Here is a 20,724-nt window from a genome sequence, read left to right on the forward strand (position 1 = left end):
TATAGCTGAAGGAGCATCTTCACCCCTATCGTTCAGCCTGGGAACTGAGGTCCAGCTCCGAGGGCCTTCTGGTGGTTCCCTCACTGCGAGGTTACAGGGAACCAGGCAGAGGGCCTTTTCGGTAGTGGCGCCCGCCCTGTGGAACACCCTCCCATCAGATGTGAAACAGATAAACAACTATTTGACTTTTAGAAGACACCCGAAAGCAGTCCTGTTTAGGAACGTGTTTAATGGTCGATGTTTTATTGTGTTTTTAATATTTTGTTGGGAGCTACCCAGAGTGGCTGGGGCAACCCAGTCGGATGGGTTACATATAAATAATAAAATCATTGTCATTGTTATCATCCTATTTTTGGCACCTGCTTGGAACTGTACAAGCAAGCCATGAAGTATGGGTGGTAGGATGTCTTTGGTATTGGTGGTACAGGCCTGTTCTCTGGATAGCTACGGAGTGTGTGAACGAAAGAAAGCTTGGATGAGGAATGTTATAGCTTACAGGTAACACTCTTAAATGGTTTACTATACCAGCCCTAAACCCCGGCTCACATTGTTTGTACAGACATGACAAAAGACAACACTTTTGGGAAGCAACATATGATATGGATAAACCAATTCTGCTTCCATTCATTAAGGGAGGACTTTGTTGGCAGGAACACTGCTAAATGAATACTCCTAAATACCAGATAGGACACGGGTGATGCTGTGGTCTAAACCAAAGAGACTAAGGCTTGCTGATCGGGAAGGTTGGCAGTTCGAATCCCCGTGATGGGGTGAGCTCCTGTTGTTCGGTCTCAGCTCCTGCCCACCTAGCAGTTCGAAAACACGTCAAGTGCAAGTAAATAAATAGGTACTGCTCCGGTGGGAAGGTAAACAGCATTTCCGTGCATTGCTCTGGTTCACCAGAAGCAGCTTAATCATGCTGGCCACATGCCCCGGAAGCTGTCTGCGGACAAACACTGGCTCCCTCGGCCTATAGAGCGAGATGAGCGTCGCAACCCCAGAGTCGTCCACGACTGGACCTAATGGTCAGGGGTACCTTTACCTTTAAATACCAAATAAATGGTCCTAATAAAATAAATAAAAAACATAAAATTACTATGACATATGACAATTTCACATACACGCAAAACAAGCAGTGCACATACAGACTAACCGGGCAAAGCTTAGGTGTAAATTAAAGAAGTGTTTGTAGCATGGAACATAATAACTGTTGTATCCCGTCTTTCCAGGGAAAGAGTGTTTCAAATAGCATGGGAATAGTCACTTGTATTTAGTACAACCATGTACTTTTAAAAGAAAAGAAAAAAACAGACACACTATTGCCAAGGAAAAAGCCACTAAATTTCTCTCCAGCCCCCTAAGAAATACATTTAAATAAGTTTTGAGAAACTACCATACTTCACAACTTTTCTTCTGAAGTCAGCCCACGGGCATACTGCTAATTTTGTGTCTCAAAAGAATGTCTCACAAAGTATTGGTTCTATTAAAGGCAACGTATGAAATTGTAACCATTTCCAGTTTGAATTATTCTTTAGAGACTTTGCAAAACGGGTGTGTGCTTAGAAGAAAATGATGGAGCAAGTCCCAAGAAAGGCAATTCGGAGAATTGAAAGCACTTGTGTAAGATGGAGAGTTAAAGTTATTAAGATAAAGACATAGTTAGGATACACTGGAGAGTTCAAGTCTGTAAAAATGAACTGAAGTGACAGCTGAATTTTGAAACACAAAGAAAGTTTACACTTTGGATCAAGTGCGTATGTTACAGACTTTTGGGATGAGTAAAACAGACTGACGGAGTCTCTCAACAAATTATGAAGAAGCTGCTGATCTCTCTCAGTTCGACTGGCTATCAACAGCTCCCCAGTCCCTATTTGATGAATCCTTATTACCCAGATCTACTTCATGCACCTTCTTGAGGGAATGCAAATTTTTATTAAGAGCAAGACAGTGTGACAAAAGACAAAAGTAATAAGCGCAGGAGTGCAATTTCTGCTCTGAAGGGGTGAAATGTCAATTCTTCTGCTGCTCATGCAGGTTCTAATGAAGTGATTTAGTGCCAGATATTCTCATCTAAACCTGTCACAATCTATTTTTTAAGAAATGTGGCTTATTAGTTGATCAAGAGCTTCGTGACATGATTGATATCCAAGTGTAATCACGGTGAAACTCACTTCAGACTCTGATTTGTTTATGCATTCAAGGATTAAATCTGATAGGGGCTTTGCGCTCAGCGTAAACTGGCTGCCCATGCAGAGTATTGATATGTCAGTTCTCTAGATGATTGCCTAGCTAGGCTGGATCTAGACATGTCAAAGAAGCGTTTCAGTTTAAAGCGTTGTAAATTTAGACTGGGAAAACAGGTAGAGGGAAAAAAGGGGCTCCACATCGCCATCTGGTGGCACAATGTTATATCACATATACAATGCATATAAATTGCTGGAGAACAACAAGAATTGACAAAAGATAGACATAATATATTACAAGGACAGGAAGAAATATTACTGACACACAGGAAAGAGATAGTTTGAATGCTTCAACTGTAGGTACAGAAATTATTCAATGGGTCAATACAAATGGAAGCCGTTAAAATTGCAGCTGCGATAAAAGGGACTGGTATCTGGACTGGAGCGTAACCGAAATTTATAAGACTTTGGAATGCTGAAAAAACAAAGGAAAGCATCAAACCATTAATTCTAGCATGTGGGAGGCCGCTTAAATTGTATAATGGAACACTAATGTCTCACAACAATTGAAAATGATCTGCAGAAAATGCAACTTGAAAAATGAGACATTACACATACTTTTGTAAACTAAGAAATTATATATATATATATATATATATATAGAGAGAGAGAGAGAGAGAGAGAGAGAGAGAGAGAGAGAGAACTGCAGAAAGAACTTGCTGATATGTTGCTGTTGCTGAGCCTTCTTCCTGGTCCTTTTACTGATTTGCAAAGCTCTAGGGCTGGGATATCTGAAATGACCCTTTGCATGCACATGTACACCTGCAACTTTCTTAAGATCCCCAGGGAAGGATCTCATGTCTGTACTAATTTTAGTTGAGGCCAGCTGTATGGAATGGTCTGGCAGAGCCTCCTGGGTGGTGGCACCACAGTTTTGGAAGTCCCTTCCCCCTGTGACACTGCTGGCACCTATTTTTTTAAGCTTGAGATGCCTGTTCATTATTCGCCCACGTTTTTTAGTAGAAACCGATGCCGGTGTTTGTGTTGACTGAGTGTGACTTACCTGCCTTGTTTTTAGTAACTGTATTGTGAACATGAAGCTGTGTTTAATTGCTCCACAATGAAGGGCGGTGAAGAAAAGTTATAAATAAATAACCACTCACTTTTGTAGTCAGTGTAATTTCTGTGTTAACTCTTGTTAACATGAATGCTTCTATCTCATGCCTTCAAGTCTTCTCTCTAGGTGAGGCCAAATCAATTATGACTAAAATCAAAAGCAAGCTCTGCAACACAGTTCCTAAAGGGAGAGCTCAATGCTACCCTGATTCATTAAAAAGGTAAAGGGACCCCTGACCATTAGGTCCAGTCGTGACCGACTCTGGGGTTGCGCGCTCATCTCGCATTATTGGCCGAGGGAGCCGGCGTATAGCTTCCAGGTCATGTGGCCAGCATGACAAAGCCGCTTCTGGCAAACCAGAGCAGCACATGGAAACGCCGTTTACCTTCCCGCTGTAGCGGTTCCTATTTATCTACTTGCATTTTGACGTGCTTTCGAACTGCTAGGTTGGCAGGAGCTGGGACCAAGCAACGGGAGCTCACCCCGTCACAGGGATTCGAACCGCCGACCTTCTGATCAGCAAGCCCTAGGCTCAGTGGTTTAAGTTATTAGTTATTATTCTGCACTTTTTATTTTGTCGTTAAGCTTAATTTACAACATTGTCTGGTGATACCTCTTTTGTAACTGCACTAAATAGCCCCCCTACAACAGCCCAACAGACCAAACAGTTTTATTAACCTTCTAGGAAACTTTCTTTCAGTTTAGTCATGGTCTTTGTCAAGTGGAAATCTGATTCTGGGCAAAAAAGGGGGGAAAGGGTGCTTTTCCTTATACATCCAATCTTCTTATGCCTCTGGGCATAATTTCTTTTCTTGACTATTAGAAAATGGACTCTCAGTAAATCAAGAGAAATTCATTTCCCAGCATGGGGAGGATATGGATTAAGGCACAAATACTGAAAGAAAAATGTGGGGGAAACATGTCAATGGCTGTGTACAGCTTTCTAGAGACTTGGGGAGAGTGTTGTACATTTATCCTTCCTTGTGTTATAAAATCATATGGGGGTGGGTGGGTTGCAGGACACCATTACTAATGAACAGAGAGGGGTGACCGAATCTGACAGCTGCAGTTACCCAGAATCCCTCGCAACACCACCTTCTTCACCTCTGCTCCACTCCAGAGACCCGCACCCCTTCTGCTCGGATGCAACCCTGCCCTAAGGATCAGCATATGCACACATTTCCACATGACTAGCAACTTGGGAGCCATAATTCCCTGTCAATGGTATCTCATTCACAATGGAAGACTCCTCTGAACAAAAGACAGTGATCAACTCTTATGAAAATGTTAATTTCTCTTTGTGTTTAGGAATTCACACCTGGGAGGGGTGATAGGAGGACTAGGAGAGGTGTCAAAAGTGCTCGGATTTCTACCTTGAACCCTCCTTTTTTGTGAGGTATTGATTATATAGCTGTGATGTAGGAATGATGTATTGGGGGCGTTTCTTGGTGATGGGGAAACTGATAAAAGTGGAGGTTCTCTTTTGTTCTGGGTTCCTTCCTTGTTCTCCTGCGTGAGGGGAAGGACCCTGTTGCAACAGCAAATAAAGGCTTTGCTTCTCAAACTTCTCTGGTTGGCCTCTGTTATATATTCTCCGACTGATGGAGAACCCAATAAGGCTGTTGTGTACTCCATAAGGGAATAAGAGCATATTTTTGCTTAGAACACTTGCATTTTGCAAACATTCTTTTTTTATTCATAATTTTTGTGTCTATTCCCCCCAGCCCCCATTTTACAATAATATTGTTTGGTCTCTCCCTTCTTACCCACCGTCTCCGGGACTCAGATCTCTTAACCGCTGTGGAAATTTCAGTTGACATTTAATCCATTAACTCAGGCATAGCCAAAAGAAGTTTATTCCAGATGTTTCTGGATTACATCTCCCACCATCCTTGATTTTTGGCCATGCTGGCTGGGACTGAGGCAGGTTGAAGTCCACCAGAAGTGCACCAGCCCATGATATACTGCATGAAGACAACCACAGGGATCAAGGAATAATCAACAGTGAAAGGTTCCTTCTGTACAGTCTCATTAACAAATACCATCTCTGTGTTGTAAGAATTTTAAGGTATGTTCATAAACATGTACATTAATGTACAGGCACATGTCTGAAGCAGCACAGGAAGACAGGCCTGACTAACACCATTTTGACTCTCTCTGACCAGAATCACACACACATTTCCACATGACTATCAACTTGGGAGCCATAATCCTCTAAGCCGAAGGCTCTGCCAACTGGACATTTCCCCATCAATGGTGCCAGACTGCTAGCCATCTCATTCACAAATGGAAGACTCCTCCGAACAAAAGATAGTCATCAACTTTTAGGAAATTGTTAATTTCTCTTTGTGTTTAGGAATTCACACCTGGGAGGGGCGAGAGGACTAGGAGAGGTGTCAAAGGTGCTCAGATTTCTACCTTGAACCCTCCCTTTTTGTGAGGTATTGATTTTGTAGCTGTGATGTAGGAATGATGTATTTTGGGGGTGTTTCTTGGTGATGGGAAAACTGATAAAAGTGGATGTTCTCTTTTGTTCTGGTTTCCTTCCTTGCTCTCATGCGTGAGGGGAAGGACCCTGTTGCAACAGCAAAAATAAAGGCTTTGCTTCTCAAAATCCTCTGGTTGGCCTCTGTTATATTCTCTGACCGATGGAGAACCCCATAAGGGCAGATTTTTGCTTATATCATCTGTCCTTTGGCTAAGCCATTTCCTGGGCCACTGAGATCTACTTCTGATTAAAGCATTCACACAATTGGCAGGAGTGCCTGTCTTTTCTTAGCTCCTCCGCATTTTTGTAGTTGTATTTCTCCCAGTAACCAGCTGGGAGCATACTGTAGGTAGTTGCCAAGCAGACAGTACCTAACTCATGGAAAGCTTTTTATCAGATTGGCAGAACATCAAGAAGCATAGATGAAGTTCTGCTAAGGTTCTGTGTCCCAAATACATAAAATGAATGCTTTTTGAAGTGGTGAAATGGCCTCAGGTCTCTCTCTGCCTGGAGGTATCACTTGCTGGTGAGGAAAGCACAGATGGGAATCAAAGGCAGAACTATAAATGCCTGATTTGAACCTCTCTTAAACTTTATTTTCTACAGCCCCCTCCCCAGTTTCACAGTTCGTCATTTTTAATTCATTCTCCTAAATCTAGTAATATCTCTTTTGGCATACGGTATATTGCTATGAAAATGCTGTACATGTGCATGCATATATATAAAGGTACAAATTTAGGGGCTCTTAGAGGGGGGAAATGTAATCCAATTTTTCCAAAGGCAAACACTCTTCAATATTTCATGATGAGGCTTCACACCAATACTCAACTTATCATACATGAAGAGAGACTGCCATAATGTGAACAGTAGGAATTCTTCGCATCTCACCATTCCACTTTCCTTCTTTCTTTTCTTTTAATGACAGTGGATCTAATCTGTGTTATTATATCGCCCCATTTTTATTCATTTAATTTTATATATTGATATACCACTGAAATAGACTCTCAAGCAGCTTACAGAAATAACAAATGCTACCGTGTTTCCCCTTTTTTAAGACACCGTCTTATAACTTTTTTTCCTCAAAAAAACACACGGTGGCTTATTTTCAGGGGGTGTCTTTTTTTTAAAGTGCTGGTACAACTGGGTCCCACTGGCTCAGGACACTTGGCGCTCTCTTCCGCGCACATTATAAACACCACACTCTAGCCAACTGAGCTCTCCAGGTTTTACTGTCAACCAGGCTGGCAGCAGCTCTCCAGGATTTCAAACTTGGGGGTACCTGGGGGTTAAACCTGGGATCCTTTTGCATACAGATGCTTCCTCCAGCCTGGATAGATGGAACCAAGAAATGGACACAGCCAGATCATAGCTGTCAAATTCTCCCTTTTCTTAAGGGAAATTCCCTTATGCTGAATAGGCTTCCTCGCGAGAAAAGGGAAAACTTGACAGCTATGATTCCAGCGTAGATTCCAGCGTAGTGCTTAAAGGGTATATATGCCTATACCTTTTGTGTTCTCGTGAGGCTGTTTGCATTGTTCCATCCCTGCAGGTGATACACAATACAAATAATCTCCAACTAGTTGTATAACAGACTCTTGAAGCTGCATTCTCATTGGAACGGCTGAGTCTTTTAAAAATAGCACCCACCTTTGCGAATGCCCCTCTGGTGGTGTCTTCCCCATGGTCCAGTGGTTTGTAATGTGTTACAGAACTGAGTTATGAACTAGGACGTCCACAGCTAAGATAAGGTGCACTGAACTTGAGCTGTTTGTTTGCTGGTGGTAAGGAGTGTGGGGATAGAGTAAAGGTAAAGGTAAAGGTAAAGGGACCCCTGACCATTAGGTCCAGTCGTGACCAGCTTGTGTTGTGGCACTCATCTCGCGTTACTGGCCACAGGGCCGGCTCTAGGTAGAGTCCCGGTGGCGTGAGGGGGACGAGGCTTGGGCCATGCCCCTGGCGCGCGCGCAACCCCGACTGACGGACCAACTGAGGGAAGGGAGGGATGAAAGGGGAGGAGGGGGAGGGGAGCAGCTTTGGCCCTCAGTGAGGAGGCCGGGGCGGCTGAATGATGAGCCGAAGCGTAACCTTTTCTCTGTCGGGGGGGCGGGGGAGACGCGCGCGCAAACACAGAGACGCGCACACACACACACAGAGAGAGACGCGCGCGCGCACGCACACACCGACACCCCGAGAGAGAGAGAGACGCATGGGGGATAGAGAAAGAGGCGCGCGCGCGCACACACACACACACACACACACACACAGAGACGGACGCACAGGGAGAGAAAGAAAGAGACGCACGCACACACAGAGAGTGCGGCTGCAGCGCTGACAAAGCACGAAGCAGCGCTGCACTTAGGGGACGATGGCCAGGGAGGGGGGCTGCGGGGTTGAGGCAACGTGTGAAAGGGAGGGATGGTGAGGAAGAAGTGGGGAGTGAACTGATCGGGGCTTTAACATGCCCGCACGCACAAAAGGGAGGCTCGGAATGTGGAGATCGGTTCTGGCTGCTTCTCTTAAAGTGCGCAAGCAACGAGCCTCTCTCTCTTTCCTCCTGCCGCTCGTGCCCTTGGTGCTCCGTGCAGCGCTGCTTCACGCTTTGTCAGCGCTGCAGCCGCCACCGCTTCCGGGCACCCACCCGACCCCGCAGGCTTCCTCCTGCCGCGGCCAGCATTGCAGGAGCTGGGTCCTGCTGGCTGGTGCTCCGTGCGGCACTGCTGCACGCTTTATCGGCACTACAGCAGCCACCGCCGCTTCCAGGCACTGACCCGACCTGGCAGGCTTCCTCCTCCTGTCGCGGCCGGCATGCTGGGTCCTGCTAGCTGGTGCGGAAGTATGGCTTATTTTCGGGGTATGTCTAATAGCTCTCAAATGGTTAAAAACCCTGCCATGGCTTACTTTCTGACTACGTATTAAAAAGGGGGAAACACGGTATATAACAGACAGTGAAACTGTAAAAGCCACAATGCAAAACTGTGACACAATAAATATAAAGCTAAAATATTGCTGTGTGTATTCGCATGTAGCATGTTACTATGCATTCTGGCTTGTCTTCTCATGTGCTTTTCAGCGTTAATCCTCTTCATCTACAAACTGGGCACATGCCAATTTGACAAAGCCGTCAGTGTTATGTCAAAAGTTAATAATACACAATCTTTTTCAATGCTAAACTCTTAATTACTTACTTCTTTCATGTCTTATCTTAAGCTGCAGAGTGCAACCTTGTGAATGTTTGAGGAAAAGTAAAAGTAACGGCTAACTAATGAAAGGCTGAACTATTCAAACTTGAGGAGGGATGGGGAGGAATTTGTATGATGTGCTTTTTCGCTGTGGGACTGATCTGATCCGATACTTTCAAGGTTGCATGTGGACTGGAACACAACTCCCAGTCCGATTACACACTTCTCCCGATTTTGCAGTGCAGTCCGTTTTAGTGTGGGAAAAGTTCACACAAAGATACAGATTGTTTCTCAAAAGATGAACACAAAATGCATATTTTTATGGATGAATACCTTGGAAAGGGCACATTTTGCATCAAAAGTGTGCTATTTACATAAAACACGTGGGCAAAACGCATGCAATTCAACTGCATACTTTTTGTTCATTCAATGAAAAAGTCCACACAAAATAGAGCAGAATAGACCTGTGGCTGAGCAATAGGATGCAATGAACTGCTCAGCCCATCCCTACTATGAGATCACCAGACCTGCAAATTTGCTCTGCGTGTCAATTCTAAAGATTTAATTAATTCCTTACAAAGTGTTCTAACCCTGTTCTAGGCATACTGACTCATAAACGCAAGACTCGCTTTCTACTTTCTCTTGTGGCAGAGTAATATAGAGAGCCTCAATAATGCCTGTTTGGGCCTGTTATTGGGTCCACGTCTGCATCCTCTATCAATCAACCCCATCCTTGTCACTACAAACCTATACCATTTCGTGTTAACCACAATGAAAGCATAAAGGGACAATAGAGGGCAAGTTAGTCGCTAAATGGCCATTGCTGTCAGTGCCCTGAGATTCAGTGTCTCTCCAGTTGCAGTGGAAGATGTTTAGGACTAGAAGAAAAAAATAACAGGGAGTGCCGGGTTTCACAAGGGCCAGAATGATTTCCGGTAAGCAAGCACAATATGTGAGAATGTTGATCATGTATGCTTCTTGCATGGTGTGGAAGTTAAGCCTGCGTGCCTTAATTTCCTTGCTTTTTCACACATTAAAAAACAACCACACACACTCTACACATTAGTGGAACTCCATCCCTGTAATTGCCAAAGACTGTTGTGGGATGTATTCTTGCTTTAGGCCCCAGACACAACCCAGGTATTATTTCAAGAGCTGAAAGGCTCCCATTGAAGTTTACTGGCATTTGAGCCTCTAGAAATGGAGAGCTTGACAGACTGTGGTATTGCCGATTGGGCCCATCAAGTAACAAATGATTGCTCTTCTTCAAGACATCACCCTCTTTCCCATCTCTGTCTCCCCTCCACATTGGGGAAACTCTGTCAGACCTTGACATCCCTCAGGCAAGCCCCCCAACCCCTTCTTATATTGCCACGGGGAAAGAACATACAGGGAGCCCCTCAGGCTGCCTTGCCTTCTGTCAGTTCTGTCTGTTGTCAAAACCTTTTGTTGCAGACAGATTGGCTCTGGACCCCCTGTCTCAATGACCTTTAAATGACTGCTTTAAAAGCTTTTGTGTAGCTATGTTGAATCACCAACTCTTCTGTCCCAATGCTGTCTCCTGCTTCTTTGCCCATCTAGCAGCTGTCAACGAGACTCCGTTGCTATACCCTCTGCAAAATATTCTTATACAGTAATGATGTTTCTTTAAAAAGCAGCCTCTGTATGTGTGTGTTTCATCAGGGCCACAGTGAAGTGGGAGCCAGGATCTCCCATTCCCTCACCTGCAGTGCCAGATTTATGTATAAGCTAAACAAGCTATAGCTTGGGGCCCCTCTCTCTTGGAGGCCCCCAAAAGATCTAAAGGGGGGGGACAGGATGTATATTTCCAAAATATAAGATAAAAAACAAAATAAAACCTCATACATCAACAGTGTTTTGTGTTGTGTATGGACCTCATACATCAACAGTGTTTTGTGTTGTGTAGGGGACCCAGGTGGCGCTGTGGTTAAACCATTGAGCCTAGGGCTTGCTGATCAGAAGGTCGGCGGTTCGAATCCCTGTGATGGGGTGAGCTCCCGTTGCTTGGTCCCAGCTCCTGCCAACCTAGCAGTTCGAAAGCACGTCAAAATGCAAGTAGATAAATAGGAACCGCTACAGCAGGAAGGTAAACAGCGTTTCCATGTGCTGCTCTGGTTTGCCAGAAGCGGCTTTGTCATGCGAGATGAGCGCGCAACCCCAGAGTCGGTCACGACTGGACCTAATGGTCAGGTGTCCCTTTACCTTTACCTTTATGGACCTATTAGGGCCATAAATTAGCATATAGCATATATTCAACACAAAAAACAGCGACAATTTGTTGTTGACAAAGGACAGCTGGGCATATTAAGGGCCCCATTACCTCCAGTAGCTTAGGGCCTCATCAAACCAAAATCTGGCTCTGCCCACCTGCCACAGATGCAGCTGCTTTTGGAAGAAGAAGGTTAAGCCAGGAGACCCAACCTAATCACAGATCTTACACATCTAATTATTCCTATTCCGTAAACTCTCCATCACAGCTTTCACTTTCTGACTCTCCATTTCTGGAAAGATAAATCAGGCATAACATTGACTGGGCAGAAACAGGACCTAACACCTGTTGCATTTATACTGGCCTAGCTCAGACTGAGTGCCTACATAGGATCTGGAGACCTGTCCCATTCTTGGTTCTCACAAAGTCTTGTTGCAAAGTGTTCACAGGGATGTTCACGCCTTACATTCAAGGAGTGTACAACCTGCATAATCGTGTACACATGTAGCTGGACAGCGCACATGTAGTAGTCAATGAATGTACAGTCTGTCTCCAGTACATACAGGTTTGCTGCTATCAAGAGCAAACGGCTTCACTAGCATCTACTGAATGCATCTCTGAAGAAATTCCCTGGCAAGAAATTCCCTGGCAAGAAGGCAAAGCATACTGGGTACCTTATGTTCCCTGAACCTGTTTCCTAGCAAGGGTTACAGTCAATAGGAAATATTGTGGCAGAAAGTGGAATGCAACTTTTAAGGGCTTCCCTCCTTATGTAACGCCCTCCCATCAGATGTCAAGGAGATAAAGAACCACACAACTTTTAGAAGACATCTGAAGGCAGCCCTGTATCAGGAAGTTTTAAATGTTTTATTACATTTTTATATGTGTTGGAAGTTGCCCACAGTGGCTGAGGCAACCCAGTCAGATGGGCAGGGAATAATAATAATAATAATAATAATAATAATAATAATAATAATAATAATAATGTCTTTGTCCATAGAGTTTTCTTGGCAGGGATACTGGAGTGGCTTGCCAATTCCTTCTCCAGGTGGATCACGTTTGGTCAAAACATAACTTCTCTAAGTTATTTAAGCCCCTTCGCCACGACAAGGCAGTGATTCATGATAAATAATGGACCAAAGTACCAACTTTAAAAGTAAAAGACACTATTTTTGTAACAATCATAGACATAGCTATCAAAATATTGTAAATACATACTTCTTGTTAGAGTTGTTCAGTAGAATCCCTGATTTGAACCTTGTTAAGAATAGAAATGGATCTCTCCACCACAAGAATGAGTTTCAAAACTTTACTGCAAAATAATCTTAAATACTAGTTACAGTAAGATAAATGTTACAAAATAAAGTAACACGTTGCTCTCAAGTACTACCAGCCAATGTGGTTCAGTCTTTTAAGACCTTTATACCAGGCATCCCCAAACTGCGGCCCTCTAGATGTTTTAGCCTACAACTCCCATGATCCCTAGCTAACAGGACCAGTGGTCAGAGATGATGGGAATTGTAGTCCAAAACATCTGGAGGGCCAAAGTTTGGGGATGCCTGCTTTATACAGTTCAGTAAACTTTCCTCTCTCTGGTCCCAGAGAGAGATCCTAGGTTTTTTCATCACTGTGGAGCTTTGCAGCTGCAGCTGCTACAACTAGCCACCACTGACTTCTTAAATTTCCTCTCCAGCTGTGAGAGAGCTGCAGCTCAGGTTTCTGTTGAGGAGTCATCAGGTAGCCTAACCCTGTGAAATGAAAAAAACAACCCCATAAGTCTTCTGCTTTCATCTAGACTGCAACCTCTTGCTTAATGTAAATTTCTCTATTATGCAAATACAAACTTTTACATAAGTTTTAACTTCGGTGCATACAAACATTACATTTTCTGCATATTAGACTTAACTATAACAGTTTCACTGTCTTTTGAGTAAGTATGGTTTTCCTTGCCATAGGAATTCATAGCACAATCCTATGCTTTTCTACTCAGAATTTGGAAGATCTTAACAGATGTCTTTAATATGCATTCACTTCTTACAGCTAAGGTTGGGGGAGAACTTAGATTCAGTTGGGACCTATTAAATCTGCGCTTTCTATACCATAAATGCATATACAGTGCTACCTCGATTCCCGAACACCTCTGTTGTTGAACATTTCGGTTCTTGAACGCTGAAAACCCGGAAGTAAATGCGTCCATTTTCAAACGTTTTTCGAAACTTGAATGTGTGACATGGCTACCGCTTAGTGCAAGAAGCTCTTGCAACTAATGAGAAGGCGTGCCTCGGTTTTCGAAAGTTTCGGAAGCCGAACTGTCTTCCGGAATGGATTACGTTCAAGAACCAAGGTACCACTGTATAAGTAAAAAATTCCCATTAAATGCTTAGTTTTTGCCCTTACTTTTAACCAATTGATGTTTCTCTTGATTCCACTTGGGTGTCCTGGTGAGAGAAAATATAGGGTTGAATTTTTTAAAAAAATCATTTAAATAAACTAATTTCATAAACTAAACTTCATACAATGTGGCTCTGGTAACCTTTGAACGTCGCTGTTAACAGATGGAGGGGGCACAGTTTAGAGTGCTTCATGAACTTTGTAAATAAAAAAATGGGGAACACCTAGCCATGTTGTTGGATCACCATCAATGACCACTGAGGATGATGAGAGTTGTTATCCAACCTATGAAAGGTGATAGGTTCCCCACTCTTGTTCTAAAGGCACATCCAGGAAGAGAGATGGAGAGAGAGAGAGAGAGAGAGAGAGATGGCTCTGACAACACATTTCCCCTCTGACTAGGTGGCCTCCCCTGAGTCAGAACCACATCTTGCAGCAAAATTAATTAGCACTTTTAAGCAGGGGGTTATATGAACATCTACCCAGGTATTTCCATGCCTGCTAAAGCATGGCAGTTTGGTGTGACTGCTTGAAGTGTGAAAGCAGAATCGTTTTGTTGCTGTTACCAACCTCTGTACATAAATGAAAAATAACATTAATTTCATTGGGGAGAAATAAGTGCAGAGTAGTTTAAAGGGTGGGGGTTGGAGAGAGAGAAAAACGAATTCCCTCATATAGAAACCTTAGATAACTGCCTCAAACGTAGTTATACAGGTCGTTGCCTTCTGCATTTTTACAGTGGCACTGGCAAATATTTCAGAAACCCTGCTGCGCTTGCTTTCTTGCTAAGAGAGCATACAGTTCTGCTAGTCCCCCGGAGGCAACTGTCAATATTCAGAGTTGCTTCACTAGCTACAAAATGGGATTGAAAATTAACAGGATGGATCCACAAGCGACACTGGCTGAGGTGTTCAGATTAATCTTGAAGAGGTTTGGGACACCTTCTCTCCTTGACACAGCCTTCTCCTGACACCGGGAAGAAACATTGTACAGGCAAGGATTTGGCTATACTGTATATTTCAGTACCACTGTCTTAAGTAGCTGTATCAGTAATTCTGGGTCTTGCACCTACTGCAATGGTAGCCAGAAAGATTGTGCTTCTCACTTACCTGTGTTGTTTTCTGTCCTGTCCTTCATTCAAGGAGGGGGATGGCTCCAGCGGCAATTATTAAAGAAGATTATAAAAAGACAAGGAAAGAAGCCGTGTGAGGCAAACTTCTATTGGCACCATCTATTACAATATTGAACACAGTGACAGAAAAAAATTAGAATCTGAGGAGGGCTTGTTCTTTAATGTCACTTAATTGTCGTCAGGTGAATGGAAATAGGCGATGAATGTGTCAGTGTGTGCTGTCGGTTTGGGCAGATGTCACATTGCTTTTTTAAACACACACACACACACACACACACACACACACACACACACACACACAAGCCCAGCACAAATGTCCATTCCTTCAGCTGAACAGCACAGCTAAAGTTTAGCCCCAAATCAATTTGATATCAACACATTAGTAGGGGTTGATTTCATTGCCGTGTGCCTTCGCTGCCAAAATGAGGAGTCGCTGAGATGGCAAGCTGAGGGGTTTGACTGTAAATCGATGGTATCAAAACAACGACAATAACAACAACAATAACAGGCCACTACTGCTCCCATAGATCCTTCAGTGGAAAGTGACTGATCTTTAAAAAAAAATCCAAAGAAATCGCAACCATTCTTTAAAATGCCCCCAAATAGTAAAAAATAATTTAAAAAATAAGCATGCTCAGTTACCAGATGAGCTGTTTCCTCCTACTGCTTCAGCAAGGAGCTATTGTGAAAACTTCCAGCTCCTCAACCTTTCCTTCTGTCAAAGCTTCGAACCACTTTATATGGGGGCAGGGGCAATGAGGCCAGTTGCCATGGTCCCCACATAGGAAGAAGGCTGCTTCAACAAGGTCAGATCTATTTTCTTCCGAGCCAGTAATGCTGGTGGAACGCCAGGACCAGGAATAATTTCAGTGTGTTGGGTCTGCCAGCTGTTGTTAATGGGCCATTAACTTCGGCAGAATGGTGTGTTTTTATTGCCCTGATCTTTGGTCTGCAAATTTTAACAATGGACCCCTTAACTCCTCCCCCCCCCCACAGTCTGACCAATAGCTTGGCTGATAGCATAGTTGGGTATCAGGATGATGAAATGATCATTTGTCCCAAGAATGTCAAGGAATATTTACTGGCTCAACTTGCATTCTTAGAATCCTAAACATGTCCTTTTCCCATGAATTAATTTTAAGCACACTTTAGAAACACACATTATAGTCACTGGCTGGGCCACCACCAATTTGACCTTGTATTTTGGAAGTGGCATAAGCTGTTCCCACATCTTCACAGCTGTAATAGTAATTGGTGGTCCCTTGACACTCTCTCTATCCTGGGATGAGTCAGGCGACTAGGTCAGAGCAGCCAGCTTGCGGGGACCTATACTAGTGAATGGGGACACCCACCAAATTCAGCTTGGATTGTCAAATATTCACCAAGGGGCAGACATTCAGGCATGTATAAATCGGCAAATGTTTTTTGCATTTTCTTTGCAAGTTAAGCTTGAATATGTGAAAGAGCAGGAATCTGGCCTTTGCTCATTAAAATCACACCCGCTTCCATCTGAAATTAAGCCACTGTCCTTTGCAACCTGATTTAGAGAGGAGTGCCATGCAAATCTACTCAGAAGTAAAACAGGTTGCAACGGACAACGGCTAGTAAGTGTATTTTGGGTTGTAGCCTTTAAAAAGTGGAAGAATGGAACCCATAGCTGCCATGTTATCCCTTTTTTAAAGGGATTTCCCCTTATGCTGAATAGGCTTCCTCGCGAGAAAAGGGAAAACTTGGCAGCTATGATGGAACCACAGACATATGTATGGTTAAAAGCAGCTTTGTTCCCCAGAAATGCACAAAGTAAGTACCTCGTTGCAAGATTTCTCCATAATTGATAGTAAATAATATAGCACAGTTGAAATATATTTCCACCAGCAGATGGCAGACTTAGATCACATATTTCATAGCCACTAAAATATTTCATTATTCCAGATTTACCTTTTATTTTTAGAGGGGAGGGGAGAGAACCTCAGATTTTATACCTTTTTATACCTTATACCTTTTATTTTTTGAGGGGAGGGGAGAGAACCTCAGATTTAAATGGTGTTGCTTGTTTTAAAACATCTTATTCTATTTGACACAATCATTGTTTAAGAAGTATTTTACAGAATAATAGAAACATAATCTCCACAATGGCTGAATAGGGCTATGTGCAGAATTAACCTTGACATCAAATCTATTTATTGCTTATGTTTTCATCTTTCTGACATAAAGATCAAACACTTTCCAAGCAAGAACGTTTTGTTGGCATACACAGGAGGAGAGATAGCGTGATGCTTCTTTAAGGTGCTACTGTTACTTCTTTAAGGTGCTACTGAAGGAATTTTTTTTATTTAAGGTGCTACTGAAGGAATTTTTTTATTTTGCTTCTTTAATGGATCAGGATTTCACCCTGCCTTTTTCTCACTTGCTGGACTCTGTTTAAGCTATTCAGCTGAAGATAAATTTTGTTTCAAATCAAGCGATTAGGTTACAGATAGTCCAAGTAGACTTCTGGTCATCAGCTAGGCAAAGACAAGATCGGGACCTGAAATGTTTGTTTCTGTGTATTCCTATAGGATGGATTATGAATAATGCATAACATTTATATAGCACTTTAGAAGGTTTCAAAGCATTGCATGCACATTGCTGAAAGCTGGAGTCGTGAGCATAGCCAAGCCTCATAATTAACCCTCTTGAGGATTTGGAGTTATCGATGACCCCAAAAGAACATTCAGGTGCAAAATGTACCACTAAGCAGGGCCACGTCACACTCCAGCAACATCAAGAGATTAATTGACTCACCAAGGAACAACCCCCTTTTAAAAAAACCACACACAAAGCAACACAAAAAACAGAAGGTTTTGTTAAAAGGGCACAGGGGTCATTTCGAGCCCAATTAAAAAGTGTGTACGAGGAAAATCAAGAAATAATGCATGTTTAATATTGTGGAAAGTCACATTTAACTACCCTAAAGATACTTTAGGGTTTTATAGACAACATTTTAATATTATTTATACCAGTCTAAGCCCTAGAGGTCTTGGGGATTTTTGAACTGAAGGGGCAAATGCAGGAGTATAACGAACTTGTGAGATCTCACAAGAATTAATACTGGGTAGTCATTGCAGAGGTCAAATACCATCTTGACCAGGGGTCAGCAAACTTTTTCAGCAGGGGGCCGGTCTACTGTCCCTCAGACCTTGTGGGGGGGGGCACCGGACTATATTTTGAAAAAAACCATGAACGGATTCCTATGCCCCACAAATAACCCAGAGATGCATTTTAAATAAAAGGACACATTCTACTCATGTAAAAACATGCTGATTCCTGGGCCATCCGCGGGCCGGATTTAGAAGGCGATTGGGCCGCATCCGGCCCCCGGGCCTTAGTTTGGGGACCCCGATCTTGACACTTATCTCACAGCACAAAGCTGGAGCAGGACAAGGAGGCAGCAAGGTTGAGACTGAGTGGGCACATCCAAGCCCCATCCAGGTAAACTACAGCGATGATGGCGTCCCGAGGTTGGTCTCACCCATGGGATGCCACTGCAATGGCTAGTTCACCTGTCTATGCTCACTCTCATTACATTGCAGTTAATTTATTTAATAACTGGACACATCTGGGACAGCGGCAGATTTGGGTATTTATGGACTTCACTTCCCATCAGCTCCAGTCACAAGGCAACTGGTCAAGGATGATTGAAGTTGCAAACCAAAACAATTGGTTTAACTATCAACCCTCTTCCCAGGGAACTCTGGGAACTGTGTCTTTGGGAGGGGGAATAGAAGTCTCCCAGCGTCTCTATGGCACTGTTATAAAAAATTATAAAGGGGGGGGGAGAATCAGGACACCATTATTAATGAACAGAGAGGGGTGACCGAATTTGACAGCTGCAATTACCCAGTATCCTGCGCAACACCATCTTCCTCGTCTCCGCTCCACTCCAGAGACCCTCACCCCTCCCGCTTGGATGCAACCCTGTCTTATAGGAAGGACAGACGCTGATCGGAAGCTCCAAAATTTGCGCTAAGTTCAGCAATGTCGGGAAAATGACAGAGACCACACAATGCTGTCAGGTAAAACAAACTGATCCCTTTATTGCAAAATGCAAAACTACAGCTGTAGGGTCCCTGCCTCCAGGAATGTAGGAAGGAACCCCGGGAAATGGTGCACCTCCCTCTTATACCCTCCTGTCCCCACGTGGAAATCCCTGGACTGGGAGGGACGGGAAAGACAAGGGGAATGGGTGCTGATGGGATTAACTGGGTACAGAGATGACTATTTATTCATATGGTGAGATATAAGGCAGGGTTGCATCCAAGCGGGAGGGGTGAGGGTCTCTGGAGTGGAGCGGAGACAAGGAAGATGGTGTTGCGCAGGATTCTGGGTAATTGCAGCTGTCAAATTCGGTCACCCCTCTCTGTTCATTTATAATGGTGTCCTGATTCTCCCCCCCCCCATAATTTTTATAACAGTACCCTTAAACTACAGTTCCTTGAAGAGAAGCCATGCCTGTTTAAAGTGGTGTGATAGTGCTTTAAATGTATAGTGCAGATGACTATATAATGATGCAGATAAAGAAAACTGCCACTTTTCTGAGGAAGGGTGCCAAGCTGAGAGAATCTATTTGATAGAATTATCTTGCAAGTTTCTGCAAAATGGAGGACTGGACGACAATGAAAACAAACAAACAAACAAACAAACAAACAAACAAACAAACAACAACAACAACAATCCTTGTTTTAAGCTATGGAACTAGAGAGGTTCCGGTTTCCGCCGGCAGGAATGGCGGACCTGTTTTCCATCCCTCTGACCTTCGTAAGGAATTTGGCGGTTGCTAGGGGAGTAAATGGCAACCCCCTACCCTCTCCGGGGGTTACGGAGAGGGGCCGCTGGCCCGCGATGCCCCCAGACCCACTCCGACTGTTTATGGAGTGGGGGGAGCTTGGGCTGAAAAGCACTTACGAGGGCCAGGACTCCCGGACGCTAATCTGCATGGCGGGGATTTCCATGGTTAAAGAAGATAATTAGGCTTAAATCTATGGACATACTTCAGAAGGAGGGGAAGAAGCGCTGTTTACTGCTGAGAAATTTATGCTGCTGAGGGAGAGGAGTCAAAGGCTGTATTACATCTGGAAGAAGGATTGATGGGGACGGAGCGATAAGGGAATTGAGTTTTTTTTTTTCTTCTTCATATGAGTTACTTCGTACCTTCCCAGACGCGATGTCCTGGCTTGTTTGGAGTGAAAGAGAAGCAAAAGACTGTGTGAGTTGAACTTTATAAACTGTTGTTACTGAGCATATTTTTTAAAGATGTGGAGTTGCCGATGAGAAAAGCCCCCCCCCCCTAGTCGGACGGAAGGAGTCCTGGACGCGTTCGGAGGATTTATGAGCTGTGACGCACTTTGAATTGGAGCAGCGACCTGAAGCTAAGTTCAGCTATAGGGCAAGGAGATCCATTAATTTACCAAGAGTTTATGGTTTGATGTTTGGGTCTTCTGCCTGGAAAAGCTGTAAATTTTATAAAGATCGTTAATCTACATGGCTATGAGAGAAAACGAAAGTGATTTGAGCTTTTTAAGATGGCGCTGCTTCGACGCAACAGGGAGCTCCAGACTAAGAAGATTTATGGGGAGGCTGGACTGATTAACCCACACAGGAGAAAGAACATCTGTGAAACCTTGTTTGATATTTATCTCAGCAGCTGGGAAACAATCGGTTGAAAGTGGAAAACATCTATGTGACTGTAAGGGGAAGATCTGGATTATTATGAACTTGGAGAGACGATTTGAACTTTAGAAAAAAGACGGCAGTGGACGGTTGCGAGGAATCCCCAATTTCTTGAAGCATGGGAACCCAAATAAAAAATTCTCTAGATGATTTGGCATAACATTCGGTTTGATTGATATATATATGTGTATAATTTGAAATAATGAATGTGATATAATTGGTTTTAATTGGAAAATTAATAAAAATATATTTTTTTAAAAAAAAGCTATGGAACTAGAATATAACTATCTGCGTG

General features: G+C 43.4%; 1 long non-coding RNA gene across 1 annotated transcript; it reads right to left on the minus strand.

The window, feature by feature from the left end:
* Positions 1 to 12,579: 12,579 nt before the first annotated feature.
* Positions 12,580 to 15,455, minus strand: LOC148685843 (uncharacterized). The gene is made up of 3 exons (XR_015949830.1): positions 15,363 to 15,455; positions 14,698 to 14,819; positions 12,580 to 12,945 (listed from the first exon to the last, which is right to left on the minus strand). It is a non-coding gene; the product is annotated as an uncharacterized LOC148685843 (long non-coding RNA).
* Positions 15,456 to 20,724: the final 5,269 nt, after the last annotated feature.

This window comes from Zootoca vivipara, chromosome 4 (genome assembly GCF_965207765.1).
Source record: "Zootoca vivipara chromosome 4, rZooViv2.hap1.1, whole genome shotgun sequence".
Classification (NCBI taxonomy): Eukaryota; Metazoa; Chordata; class Lepidosauria; order Squamata; family Lacertidae; genus Zootoca; species Zootoca vivipara.